This window comes from Silene latifolia, unplaced genomic scaffold (assembly GCF_048544455.1).
Source record: "Silene latifolia isolate original U9 population unplaced genomic scaffold, ASM4854445v1 scaffold_70, whole genome shotgun sequence".
In the NCBI taxonomy this organism is placed as follows: Eukaryota; Viridiplantae; Streptophyta; class Magnoliopsida; order Caryophyllales; family Caryophyllaceae; genus Silene; species Silene latifolia.
This window is the reverse complement of record NW_027413609.1, coordinates 3820300-3834593: the sequence shown is the minus strand read 5'-3', so window position 1 is coordinate 3834593 and position 14294 is coordinate 3820300. Positions and strand designations below refer to the sequence as shown.

The window sequence follows — 14294 nt, the reverse complement described above, 5'->3', positions numbered from 1 at the left end:
GCCACATCTGTAATAAAAATAGTGTTATTTCATCATCAGTAAGTAAGTGTAACTGTGGCAGAGAAGAAAGTATAATTTAGTAGACAAAATTATAATTCAAACAAAATAGAGTGTTACTTTATAAGACAAATAAGTGTAATTTTAACTAAAAATAGTCTAATTCTATTAGACAAAAGTGTAATTGTAAGCTACAAAAGTATAATTTTAACTTAAAAAAGTGTAGTTTTAGTAGAGAAAATTGTAATTCTAACTGAATAAAGTGTGATTTTAACTAACAATTGTCTAATTGCAGCAGCGAAAAGTGTCATTCTAAGCCAAAAAAGTGTTACTGTAAATAACAAAAGTGTAACTTTAAAAGAGAAAAATGTAATTCTAACTAAATAACTTCATCCAAGGCATTACCTACGTGATCCTTCAGTGCAGCCCCATCCACCACCTTCTCTACCACTGTCTGAGAATTTATATCCAAATTTGGCACATCATTATTCTAACCCTCCACATTTTCAGCATGCACAGATATTGGGTGCTCCTGGAACAGCGCGTTTACGTCCGCAGAAGAATATACGGTACTTGTCCATTCTACGTCCATAAAGTCCTTTGCCAGCAACGCATATACATATTCCGACTGCTCGTCTCCCTTTAACAACCGCTCGTCAGTGGCTGCGCCTCCGCCGTTTCCTGCACCCTCTTCATAATGTTGTTCGGCTGCGCGCTCTGCATCACATATCTCAAAGAGAGAGAATAGGAACCGAGTGGCGGGGGGCAACTTCGTGTTCCGAACTTCCGCCAAAGCATTATCCGCCTTCTCAGGCTCCCCGGCATCAGGCCCACTAAATTCCAAAGATTTAGAATCCACTTGTACAACATCGTCTAGTGTTGGAGAAACCACTATTGAACTTGGACATTGGAGACCAGGTTCAGCATTACCCTTCCCAATCTTGTCATCATCCTTGTCCGCCTCGGCATTCAGAACTTCACTCACATGCACAACAGCTCCCGTAGCGTCGGAGCCCACATTCACCAATTCTCTTACCTCTCCAATTCCATGGTCTTCTCTGGCCGGCATTTCTGCTCGGCGGTCTGCTTCAATAATCTCCGTAGACGAAATCAGCAGTTGAGTGACGGGTGGATCAACGTCGGTGGGCCCATCGTCCTCATTTTTTTTGTCAGCTATCTCAATATCCCCGGCCACATGCACGTCCATATCCATCGTTTGCTCTTCTTCCTTTTTGCGGTGCAAAGATTCGCATAGAACTTCTTCTCAGCCTCATCAAGCTCTTCTTTTGAATATATATCTTCGAGAATTTCCCTACAAATTTTGGTGGTTCTTTAACACCACCGCTTTCTATCTACCTTCCTCCTTCTGTAAATAACGGAAATCTCACGAGTACTACCAACATCCACGTCGGTGTCCTTACTGTACTCGTCTCTGTTAGCAGAGTCCGCAAATTCAACCGAGCCATAAAATTGCACGGCCTCCATTATCTGTTGTGTAGACACCTCCAGTGCTTTCTCACTAGCTGCTTCATCCGAACCAATTGAGGCGGCCACCGTGCCTTCACGGTCTGTACCAACGTCTGCAGTCACCTCTTTCTCATTATCGGATCCATCATCCTCCATATCATCATCATCCTCCTTATCGTCAACATTATCACCATCCTCGTCATCTCCCTCGTCCTCATCACCATTATCCTCCTCTTCATCATCGTCACCAACATGCTGCTCGTACCCGTCGTCATCTACCTCATCATTCTGATCCTGCTCACCTGGACTTTGTTGCAGAACAGGTGCTGATTTCACGGAATGATTTATTCGTTCAACTATCTCCTGCATTTCCACAGCATAATCCTTCATCCTTTGGCTTTGAAAGAATGATTGCGTGCATTGTGTAGCGACAGGGTCACTAGAATGGTTCATCCCTCCTGTTAACCTTTTGAGCGTCATGGCTGCATCTGCATACCATGAGACAGTAGCATTCCTTTGCATCTTCAAGTAAAGCTCATGCACATCCTACATTAAAATACAGATAATTGGACAATTGTTCAGTCAAATGTGTTCATTCAAAAGTATAATTTTAACCTTAACAACTGTAATTCTAAGGTCAAAAAGTATAATTCTAACGGACGAAAGTGTAATTGTAAGCTACAACAGTAAAATATTAACTTTAAAAAGTATAATTTTAAAGGACAAAAGTGTAATTGTAACATACAAAAGTATAATTTTAACTTTAAAAAGTATAATTTTAACTGACAACCTTGTAATTTAAGCAATTACTGATTAATATCGCAATTACAAATGTAGTGTAATTGTAGTGAAAGAAAAAGTAACTTTAAAACATTAAAATTAGCCTTGTGAAATAAACAAATAGCACTTACATCTACAGCCCGAGCTTTCAACTCCTCGTCATCATTAACACCAGAAGGGAGTTCAATCTCGATGAACTTCTTCCTGTCTGAAGTTGAAGTCACTTGTAATGCCGCATCACTAACCACATTTCCAATGGCCAACACTTGGCTGTCATTAGGCACCCCACCAATGCTTAACAGTTCTTTTTGAAGGCACCGAGGATACTTGACCAAGGACCAAGTTAGCCGACCCAAACGGTTCTTGTCAAGCTCACCATGTAGTCTGTCAGAAAGCGTCTGCCGGTCCCAGTGCTTAATGAGAGGCGGTCGTGGCGACAACTCTTACCACGGAAATCGAAACGTTGAAAGTACGTAATCATTAAGAAAGGGTTACACCCAGAAAGAGTCATTTATTTTCACCGATGGCCGCGCCTTCACCAAATGTTCCAAAGACATAAGTACACCAATCGTGCTGCGTAATCGAGTCCACATCTTCAACACTCTCAAAAGCTTGAAGTCAACCCCACCGTATGACGTTGGAGTTAGGAATGATGACATGGCGAAAGCGAACAAACAACTGCGACTTGAGGACCTCCTTTTTTGTATTTTTTTTTAAAAATATCTTGGAAGACAATTCCTAAATTAATGCCTTCGTTAACCCCTTTTATGTTGTACGCTTTTCGCCATTTATCTTTCAATTGCTTGTTCTCCGACGCTTGAGAATCCTTCTGGCGGCCCGTAGGTACTAGATCAACAGTTTTAGGACCAAGTGGTAACATAAAACAGTCATACACGTCATGCTTGGTGACCATGAACTCCTTATCCTTAGCTGCCCGAAAAATATACGATTCGTCACTGAATGCTTTCAGAAAATCTTTAACATGACCCATTGGATATGTTTTGAGCTTAAGCTCCAGAATACCACCGAAACCGATCCTCTGTACCGCATCCCGCTGTGCATCATTAAGCTTTTCAACGAGCTCAACCAAATTGCTTGGCCACTTCACAAACACCTTTGCTATTTTCTTCGTGTCTGGTTTTTATTTGGTTTGGTGGGTTTGGCAACAACAAGCTCCTTACTCAACTTAACAGGCACCTTTGCTTTTTTGGACTTGCCTGATTTACCTTCATTTCCACCTGACATCTGTTAACATTACCCAAAATTAATTGTTACATACAAAAAAAAATAAGACAAAAAGAAAAGTTAAAATTATAGCAGCATAAAGTGTAATTATAGCAGCCACAAGTGTAATTCTCATAAAATAAAGTGTTATTTTAACAGGCAACAGAAAACTCTCAGCAAAAAAAAAAGTGTGATTGTAGCAGCACAAAGTGTTATTTTAACAAACAAAAGTGTAATTGTAGCAGAGGAAAGTGTAATTCTAACAAAAAAAAGTGTTATTTTAACAGGCAACAGTGACATTTTAACAGAAAAAAGTGTGATTTTAGCTGACAAAAGTGTAATTCTAGGAACATAAAGTGTTATTTTTACAGGCAACAGTGTAATTTTAGCAAAAAAAAGTCTAATTGTAGCAGCATAAAGTGTTATTTTGGCAACAAAAGTGTGATTCTAACAAAAGGGTAATCAAAAATGGGATTTGTAGCAGAATAAAGTGTTATTCTAGCTTACAAAAGTGTAATTCTAACAAAATACAGTGTTATTGTAACAGGCAACAGTGACATTTTAACAGAAAAAAGTGTGATTTTAGCTGACAAAAGTGTAATTCTAACAAGATAAAGTGTTATTTTAACAGACTACAGTGTAATTTTAGGAAAGAAAAGTGTAATTGTACCAGCATAAAGTGTTATTTTAGCAACAAAAGTGTAATTCTAACAAAAGGGTAATCAAAAGTGGGATTTGTAGCAGAATAAAGTGTTATTCTAGCTTACAAAAGTGTAATTCTAACAAAATACAGTGTTATTGTAACAGGCAACAGTGACATTTTTACAGAAAAAAGTGTGATTTTAGCTGACAAAAGTGTAATTCTAACAAGATAAAGTGTTATTTTAACAGACTACAGTGTAATTTTAGGAAAGAAAAGTGTAATTGTACCAGCATAAAGTGTTATTTTAGCAACAAAAGTGTAATTCTAACAAAAGGGTAATCAAAAGTGGGATTTCTCCAAAAAAAAAAATGGATAAACTGTAATTTTAACAAAGAAAGAGTAATTGTTAGCAACAAAAGTAGGATTTTTCAAAAAAATATGACTAATCTTAATGAATATGAACATATATGCTCAAAACGTTAGTTGACAAAATACAGTGATCAAAAGAAACTGTCCTACATGTCCTAAATGTGCTAAAAATAACTAGCTAATCAAAATGAAGAAACCAAAATCAGTGATCAAATAGAACAGTACATCAACAATGGTGACAAAATACAGTGATCAAATACAGTCCAATAACATAACAATGTCCAATAAATTAAAAAAAAACGTCTAAATAAATGAAGAGAACAAATAATAAAACTCTAAAAACCCAGAAAAAAATCATAAAACTCTAAAAACCCCAACAAAAATTACCTTCTAAAGTGATTGAAAGGACGACAATGGCAGTTTGCAAGTGAGCAAAGAAAATGGAGAAAAAAACGATAATAAGGTAACAAAAAAGCGATAAAATTGGGGGATTTTTATAGCAGTTTCGTCTTAAGCAGTTGAAATGAATGTGGTTTAATTTGGGGGAAATGTTTTGGGGGAAAATTAATTTTGAATAATAGAGAGATGGAAAGTGGGGGGAAGTTTTTAGGACGTGTGTGAGTGATGTTTTGATTGACAAGCTGCATGCATGCTAATACCCTATGAGTGGTAGGAGGAGAGAGGTAATTATTTTAGCCATTAGAATAATATTATTAGTTGCTTTTTACTTTTAATCTAAGCCATTCATTAACATGATCTAAGGGATGACAATAGAACTCATGGACTCAAGTGTAAGACATGGACTTAGATGATCTTATTACTATATATAGATATATTGATGCGATCCCGCTAAGTGTTCACAAATTAAGATGTGGTCGTTGGTCACGGTCGAATCAAAACACAATTTATAGCTTAACAAGCAACTCTACAATTAGTAAAGAGACAAGTAAAGGTCGGATCCCAAGGGACGGGAGTTGAAATGAGATTTCTATTGTAACTAGTGGTGTCTAAGGGGTGTCACAAATTGGGTTGATGTAGAAGGTTACTAAACTAGAATAACAATGAAGATAAACAAGCAAGATGAATAAAAAGGGGTGTAAACAATTGATTAAAGGCACTAGGGTGTCATGGGATCATAGGGGAATCATGGGATATGATCATACAAACATGTTCTCAAATTATAAGCAAGCAATTATTGTTGTGATGGATTGAGTTGGGTTATATCTTACAATCCTAGGAAAGTTTGGGTCCCGGAGCCGAATCGATTAGATTGTACAACACCTACAAGTCGACTTAATCTTCCCTACTCAACAACATGCATGGTCTAATGAGACTCGAGTTGGGTTATGTCTTACAAGTCTCATTGAAAAGATAGGAGATGATAGTAAATGCAAGGATTCATAGGCTTAGCATTTCATCAAATATAACATGTGCATGAGTTGAGATCAAAACAAGCAAGCAAATAAAACATGAAAGCATATTAATTTAAGCATGAATCATTCCCCATGTTGGTTTCCCCTAATCACCCATTAACCCTAGCTAAGAGACTACTCACTCATTATCATGTTGATCATGCTAGCAAGGTTGTCAATCATACTAACAATATGAAACATGATGAATAAATGAAAGTAATTAACAATAATTAAAAAGGGATTAAGAGATTATACCTACTAATGATTCCAATAATAAAGCAAGAATAATAGAAGTACTTGAATGCTAGATTGAGAGGTTGTCAATCTCCCAATAATAATCCAAATAATCTTCAATTACCCAAAATAAAGGATGAACAAAAGAGAGATTAAAGAACTAAAACTTGGATTAAAACTTGATTACAATATTAAAGAGAGATTTGATTGATATTAACTACACTAATTATTGATAAGAAGAACATGCTCCTCTAATTAGCCTAATGGGGTATTTATAGTGAAAATTAGGGAGGATGCATTAGGGTTAACTAAGGGCTAAACTAGTAATTACACTTTTTAAGTTGAGCAAGGAGGACCCGGTATTTTCTGAGAGAAGGGCTTCTCTTTTCGTAGCTTGAAGAAGACAACCCGTGCTGTGAATAAATCCGGGCGGAATAAGGTCGGGACGGCCGGATTTGGGCGATGGAATCCGAGCGGATTCTGAGGAATCCGGACGGATTGTTGAGGGGGAATCCGAGCGGATTCGGGCTGGGGACGCTCGGATTGTGCAGGGGCTGGACGAGCGGATTGTTGACAATCCGCTCGGATTGTCAGTCAGCATAGTAACTTCTTCTTTTCTTCCCTTTTCTTCATAAATTCCTTGGGGATTTCCTTGAGGACTCAAGGATCTTTCCTCAACATTGATGTTCTACTATGATATGTACAAAGGCCTTCTAATCTTGTCTCTCCTTGATGCTTGGTCATTGAATTCGATCAATTTAGTCTCGTTTTGCCATGAAAATGCAAGATTCTTACTTCTTTCCTACCAAGGGATCAAAATCTCAAAGAATATGCAAAACAAAGAACTAAAGATAAGAAATGACCCAAATAAGCACTAAAAAGCATGGAAACAAGGCTAATTCGGGGGCTAAATATGCGCCAATTATGGTCACATCAAATATCCCCAAACCGAACCTTTGCTCGTCCCGAGTAAAGAGGTGACAAAGACTAGGACCAATACTAACCTATCCTAATAATATAGCCGATATGAGACAATTAGCGGGTCTCACTCCGCCCCTTCAACTCACAACAAGACAACCATGAGGTAGGATGCCTTCTTGCAAGGCAAGGTGGGTCTTGCCAAAATGGCGACACATCCAAACATTAAGCACACAAAAACACATAATGGATGCATCTACAAAAAGAATAGCCACTTTCCTCATCTAAGTGGCGGAAATTATCTATAAGGGAAGCAATTCAAGGGTACACAATCCTTCATAGATGCAATTTGTTCAAACTACTAAGCCTAGAAGGATACCAATAAATCACCTCCAAGTTGTGTCAAGCTAGGGTACCTTTGTCCTCAATCGTTAAATGCTTTTGTCAAGAGTAGACTCCCTATGGTGTTAGAAACACTGGAGGATCGCGGAATTCCCCCTCTTGCCTAGACAAGAAGAAGGGTCGTCCCCTCTCTACCATGCACAAAAATGGATATGATGGATAAAGGGATCAATAGATATTTGAGTTTCACTTTTGGGAGTTTGCTTTTGTTTTTGTTTTTCCCCCCAATTTCTTGTGGCATTTGACATTTGAGAACACTTTCTTTGCCATTTCTTTTTGATTTTTGGCATTTCAATACTTGACAACTTTTTTGCATTTCTTTTTGAACATTTTCAAAGTCACCCCAATTAGTAACGAGGGTGCCTTGTATTTGAAGCTTAGGAGTTCTATTTTTGCTCCTCTTTTCATTTGATGCATTTTTGCAAACTTTCTTTCACTTTTCATTTCATTGAACTCAAATTGATTTCTTTTTGTACCCATTCACTTTTGTTGACAAAATATATGGTAGAACATGGATGAATGATGGTTGCATGGTTTCAAGGGTCACCTTGGAATAAACGGTAGCCAAGGAGTTATCACACCACAAGGTACTCTTGACTCGGCCTTAAACCATGGGTCAAAGGATACTAGCATGACACATACTAGGGTGTTTTACAAGCATTCTAACAAGCAAAGTCTTAAGAAGAAAAAGCATCTACTAGGGCCTATATACACTTGTCAAGCTTCCCAAATAGACGGTTTCGCAAAATTTTCTAACATGCAAACTACATGCCATGATGCAACTAACATATAAACATCCTAATGCATATGATTCTACCAACTAATATGACATATAATCTAAATGCAAGTCCTAGATTCACATTGTTTTACCGCATCAATCAAAATAAAGCCACATAGTCATTAACATAAAGAGGAAAAAGGAGATTGGAAAGATCATACCATGCGGTCTTCAATATCCTCATGTCTCGGATGTGGCGTAGTCAATCAATGTGAACAAGGATAAAACAAACACAATATATACAAGACAATATATACAAAGGAAATGAACTTGTTTTTGGGTTTTTCAATTTTTTTTTCAATTTTTATGATTTTTTTGAATAAGAGTTAAATGTTAGAATTCCCATCCCCACACTAATATGGGCATTGTCCTCAATGGCCAAAATGATGGAAATTATGCAAAGATGATGCATGATTTCTATACTAAATGCAATCTACACTAAGCTACACTACATGATGCATGGTTTTTGTTATGACGGAGAGGATAATTTAGATTACCTCCCGTTGCGTATGCATTAACTTCCCCAAACCGAGTAAGACACTATTGCTAATGTCAAAGGATGGGTATAGTTCATGCACACACTATGCTATGCATGAAGCTAATTTGTCATTTTGGATTTTACAAATGGGAACATTAAAATAAGAACACCTCAATGGTACCGAGGTGTGAGTCCTTTGATGTTGCTAGGACTAAACCAACAATGATCAAAATGAAATAAAATACAAAGAGATATAGACAAACCATGGGAGTGTAGGAGTCTCCAAGGTTTGCTAGTCTTCCATCATGCTATCATCATCACCACTTCCCTCATGAGAAGTGGTCACATTGCCACTTTCCTTGTCATTTGCTTCTTCACTTTCTTCCTCATCTTCCTCTTCACCATCCCTTTCTTCTTCACTTGCTTCTTCCTCAATATTATCATCAACTTCTTCATCATTTCCAACAACCTCATTGTCTCCCACCACGTCCCTAGATGCACCCGGAAATAAGACTTCTCTATCCGCCCAACTAGGCAAAGGAGAAGATGGATCAAGGAGTCCTTGCCTAGCTAGATGTAGGAGGGGTGGATATTGAGCCAAATACGCATTTTTCCGATCTTCATGGGCTTGCTTGTGCATTGCTTGCATGAGAAGAGTCACATAGTCTTTCCCAATTTCAATTCCTTCCGGCTTGAACTCTTCATACTTAAAGGGGTAAGGTGGTATGACAATGGAAGAGGAGGGGATTTCAAGATCACCCTTTTGTTGTTGAATGATATACTCGGCTTCTTCGGAAAGGGGAAGTAGATAATTGGTCCGGTGGACGCTTAGGCGACAAATCTTCGAGGGCAAGGTGAACGATCTAGCTTCACTAGTTAGCCATCCATATTTAGTATCAAGGGGTTATGGGCAACCCACTTGAACTTGTGAATCATAATATGCATATCAATAAGATGGCCACCTTCCTTTGCTTTGTACTTCTTATCCATATTGAAATTAGGATCAAAGTGCTTAGCTAGGACCGTGACTAGGCCGCCATTGACAATAACGGTCTTGCCCTTCTTCCCATTATCAACATTAAGCCATCTTTCTACCAAGAGCCTCAAAGAATTGTAAGGCTTGGTGTGAATTCTTCCGATATTCAAAGCCGATTCAAGGAGAATAAAATCAAGTCTTGTGAAATGATTGGTGTCTTTCCTAGCAATTATGGTATTTCCCACAACCTTGTGCCATACTCTTATGCCCGGATGATGGACCAAAAGAGCACGACATGCATGAAAATCCTCAAATTTCTTCCCGGAGATTGCCTCCCAAAGAGGCTCGGGGTCATACTTCCCATAATGCTTAAGATAACTCGATTCATCGCTAAGACCCAAAATTTCACCTAATTCCGTAAAGGTAATGCGTCTACTAACATTAGCTAGACGAAACTCGAGATTTTCCCTATTCTCAACTTTGGTGACTTTCAAAGAACTTAAAAATTCCAAGACAAGGGAGGGGTATGTCAATTCCTTTGTTTCAAACAATTTCTTCAACCCCATGGCTTTGAAAAAGGCTTTTGTTTGTTCAAGAACACCCAATTTTTCCAAGGCATCTTTACATATGAATTTGGTGGATTGAATAGATTTCATAGCAAACTTGACAAAGGTATTTCTATGGGTATCGGAAATAAAAGTTACCTCCGGATAATGCAAAAGTTGATTAATTACCGGAGTAGAAGATGTTGATGGTCCCATAGAAGGTTGTTGTTGTTGTTGCACTTCCAAGTTTGGTGTTGCCACCACCATAGCCAAAGCTTTCTTTGTTTGAAAAGCCTTTTGCCTTTGTGAGAGTGCCTTAGCCTTTGGTGCTTTTGTTGCCTTTGTTGCTCCCTTAGTCCTTGCCATTGATGAGCTTAACCAAGAAAAGAGTGAAAAATCTTCAATTTGTAGTATGCCCAAATCGATTTGAAGGTGAAAGGCTTTGCCTTTATGAAAACAAAAATCGACTCAAAGGTTGAAGATTTTGTTCTTGGTTTTGATTTTTGTTGAAGAAGGAGTGATTAATTTGTTGTTGGAAGGATGGTTTGATTTGATTTTGGTGAATGTTGTTGAGGGTTTTTGTTTTTATGATGGAGAGGATGAGGGTTTTGATGTTGTGGGTAGTGTTTATGAATGAATGAATGAATGAATGAAGGTGGGAGGGGTTATAAAGAGACCGAAAATTTCAAAACTGCTGGGGCAATCCGTGCGGATTAGGCTCAATCCGTGCGGATTCTGCTTCTTCTTCCTTTGCAAAAACTCGCCTAAAGACGGGCGGATTTGGTACAATCCGCTCGGATTTGCTGAACACGGGACGGGCGGATTTGCTCAAGGACGGACGGATTTTCGTCCAGAGAAATTTGCTTGTTTTCCTCAGCTGCAAAGACGGGCGTCTTTCTGACAAGACGGACGGATTCTTCGGGACGGGCGGATTTTCAGAAATCCGCTCGGATTCTTTAACAGTCAAGAAAATTTCAAAACTCAGCTCAGTTCAAGGCGGACGTCTTTTCTGCAGGACGCTCGGATTGCATAAGACGGGCGGATTCTTGGGAATCCGCTCGGATTCTTCCCCTATGTACACGGATTCAGTTCCACCCGTGCACAGCGCATTCCCTTTATCATTCTTTCATTCTTTCTTTCAAGTCTTGTGTTCTTCATTGTGGGGGCACTACTAAGGCATGGATAGCCTAGGCAATTGCCATCCCCACACTAAGGTAAGGCACTACACATCAATTGAAATTGTTAGTCCCTCCCTCACTTCTCTCTTACATGACAATTATTTTGATCAAAGTAAATAAAAATCCAAAGATGACAAAAATGCAATACAAGAATTGAAATGCAAGTTAGGGAGTTAGAAATATTTACAAGTGGTGGTTTAGGGAGGACTCCACCAAACTCTCATTCTCGATGAGATGTCAAGGGGGCATGTTCAAGGTGTTGTTGATGTTGCTCAACACCTTGAAGAAGTAATCAAAAGCTTGTTCATTATTATGGTAGAGGTCCTCAATAGACCGTGGCCCTTGTTGTTGATCATGATCGATGGCATGTCCAATGTAGGGATTAAAAATCCCTTCAAATTCGTCGTCCCAAAGACCACAAACTTCATTGAGTTGATCATTGAAAATCTCTTGCTTAGATGGAGACAACTCTCCCAATTTCTTCTCTTGGCCAATGAGGCCATCCTCTTCTTCCTTGGTTGATTTTGATGAGCTTTGCAAGCTCTCCTTGTCACAATTTACTTGCTCTTTGAATGGAGCATCTTCAATTTTCTTCCTCCATTGGAGTTCCGATTTCTTCCTTTCATCTTTTCGGCTATAGTGATCAATCATGAAACATGGCTCATGCAAACGAGGAGCTCTCATAGTCTTGTCAAGATTAAAAGTTATGCTTTCATCTCCCACTTCTAGAGTGAGCTCTCCATGTTTCACATCAATCACCGCACCGGCGGTGTGTAGGAAAGGTCTTCCTAGGATGATTGGAATGTTGGAATCTTCCTCCATATCAACAATGACAAAGTCCACCGGAATGAAAAACTTCCCAATTCGCACGGGGACATCTTCCCATATCCCTAACGGTGTCTTCGTCGATCTATCGGCCATTTGGAGTGTGATGTTGGTGCATTTAAGCTTTCCCATCCCCAACCTTTTACTTACCGAGTATGGCATGACACTCACACTAGCCCCTAGATCACATAAGACTTTGTTGATCGTCGTGTCGCCAATGGTACACGGTATTGAGAAGCTTCCCGGATCCTTTAACTTTGGAGGTGAACTCCCTTGAAGTATTGCGCTACTCACCTTAGTGAAGGCGATAGTCTCAAGTTTCCGGATTGACTTCTTCTTTTTGAGGATATCTTTCATGTACTTCGCATAGGCCGGAACGTGATTGATTAATTCCGTGAAAGGAATTGAGACTTCTAAATTCTTCACAATTTCCATGAACTTTCCAAGTTGATCATCAAATTTGGGCTTGGCTTGACGACTTGGAAAAGGAAGTCTAATCACAATGGGCTCCTTCTCTTTGGCCTTGTCTTCATTTTTCTTTGAACTTTCTTCTTTTGATGATTCTCCATCTTTGGAGTTTTGCACAATTTCTTCCTTTTCACTAGCTTCCACAACTTCATCCTCAACTTGCTTCTTTGGTGCTTCATACCTTGTACCACTTCTCAAGTGAATGGCACTAACCGTTTCATGTCTAGGGGGATTACTTTGAGGTGGTAATTGCCCCTTTTGTCTTTGTGAGCTTGAAGATGCTAGTTGAGTCAATTGTGTTTCCAACATCTTGGTGTGAGCTAGAATGTTGTTGATGGTGGTTTCTTTTGCTTGGCTATCTTTTTGCATTTGGGTGAAAAATTCTTGTTGCTTCTTTTGCATTTGGAGGACCGCTTTTTGGACATCAAAGCCTTGGTCATTTTGGTGATTGTATGGATTTTGATTTTGGTAACCTTGGTTTTGATTGTAAAAGGGTCTTTGATTTTGGTTTCTCATGGGTGGTGGAGTGTATGTTGTTTGAGATTTTTGAACATTTTGGCTTTTGTATGAGAGATTTGGATGGAACTTGGTGTTTTCATTGTAAAAATTTGAATAAGGGGTACCACTTTTATATGCTTGGAAAGCATTCACTTGTTCGGTTGTTCCCCTACACTCACTGGGGTCATGACCCAAAGTTCCACAATTCTCACATATCCCACTTGGGATTGATGAGGATGCCGTCATGGCATTGACATGATGCTTCGATGATTTTGAGTTTTCCTCAAGTCTAGCCATAGCTTGTTCAAACTTCAAGTTGATTGTATCGATATGGGAGCTTAGTTGGGCACCTAATTGAGTAACGGCGTCCACTTCATACTTTCCTCCTCTAGTAGCCTTGCGAGGCCTACTATATTGTGAATTGTGGATTGCCATTTCTTCAATTTTGCTCCAAGTTTGGTTGTCATCAACCTCGGTGAACATCCCATTCGATCCCATATTGAGAATGTTCCTAGAATCTTCATATAAACCATTCCAAAATTGTTGTACCAAAAACCATTCGCTAAGTCCATGGTGAGGACATGAGCGACAAATTCCCTTGAACCGCTCCCAAGCTTCATACAAAGACTCTTCATCCCTTTGCTTAAAACCCGTAATTTTAGCTCTTAGCATGTTGGTCTTTTCCGGTGGGTAGAATTTTTTGTAGAAAGCTAGAGCCAACTTCTTCCAAGAATATATTCCAAGGGTGGCCTTATCAAGGCCCTTCAACCATTGCTTTGCGGTGCCGATTAAGGAAAAAGGAAATAAGACCCATCTAATTTGGTCTTAAGTCACGCCCGTTTGAGAGATAGCATCACAATAATCGCAAAAGGTTTCCATATGAGAATGAGGATCCTCACTAGGCATCCCCCCAAATTGGCTCCTCTCAACTAGTAGGATGAAGGCGGACTTGGCAATAAAGTTTTCGGTGAGATGTTGCGGTGTAGGAGTACCATTTGGTAGATTCTCCTCGGTGGGTACGGAGTGTGACGAGAATTTTGGCATTGTAGGTGGATTTTGTGGGGTATTGTGTAATGGGTTTTCTTCTCCTTCTATTGCGAAA

The 14294-nt window shown here is 39.1% G+C and overlaps 1 non-coding gene across 1 annotated transcript; it reads left to right on the top strand.

The window, feature by feature from the left end:
* The first annotated feature begins 13757 nt into the window (after positions 1–13757).
* On the top strand, positions 13758–13864 carry LOC141640077 (small nucleolar RNA R71). The gene has a single exon (XR_012542823.1). It is a non-coding gene; the product is annotated as a small nucleolar RNA R71 (small nucleolar RNA).
* The last annotated feature ends 430 nt before the right edge of the window (positions 13865–14294 follow it).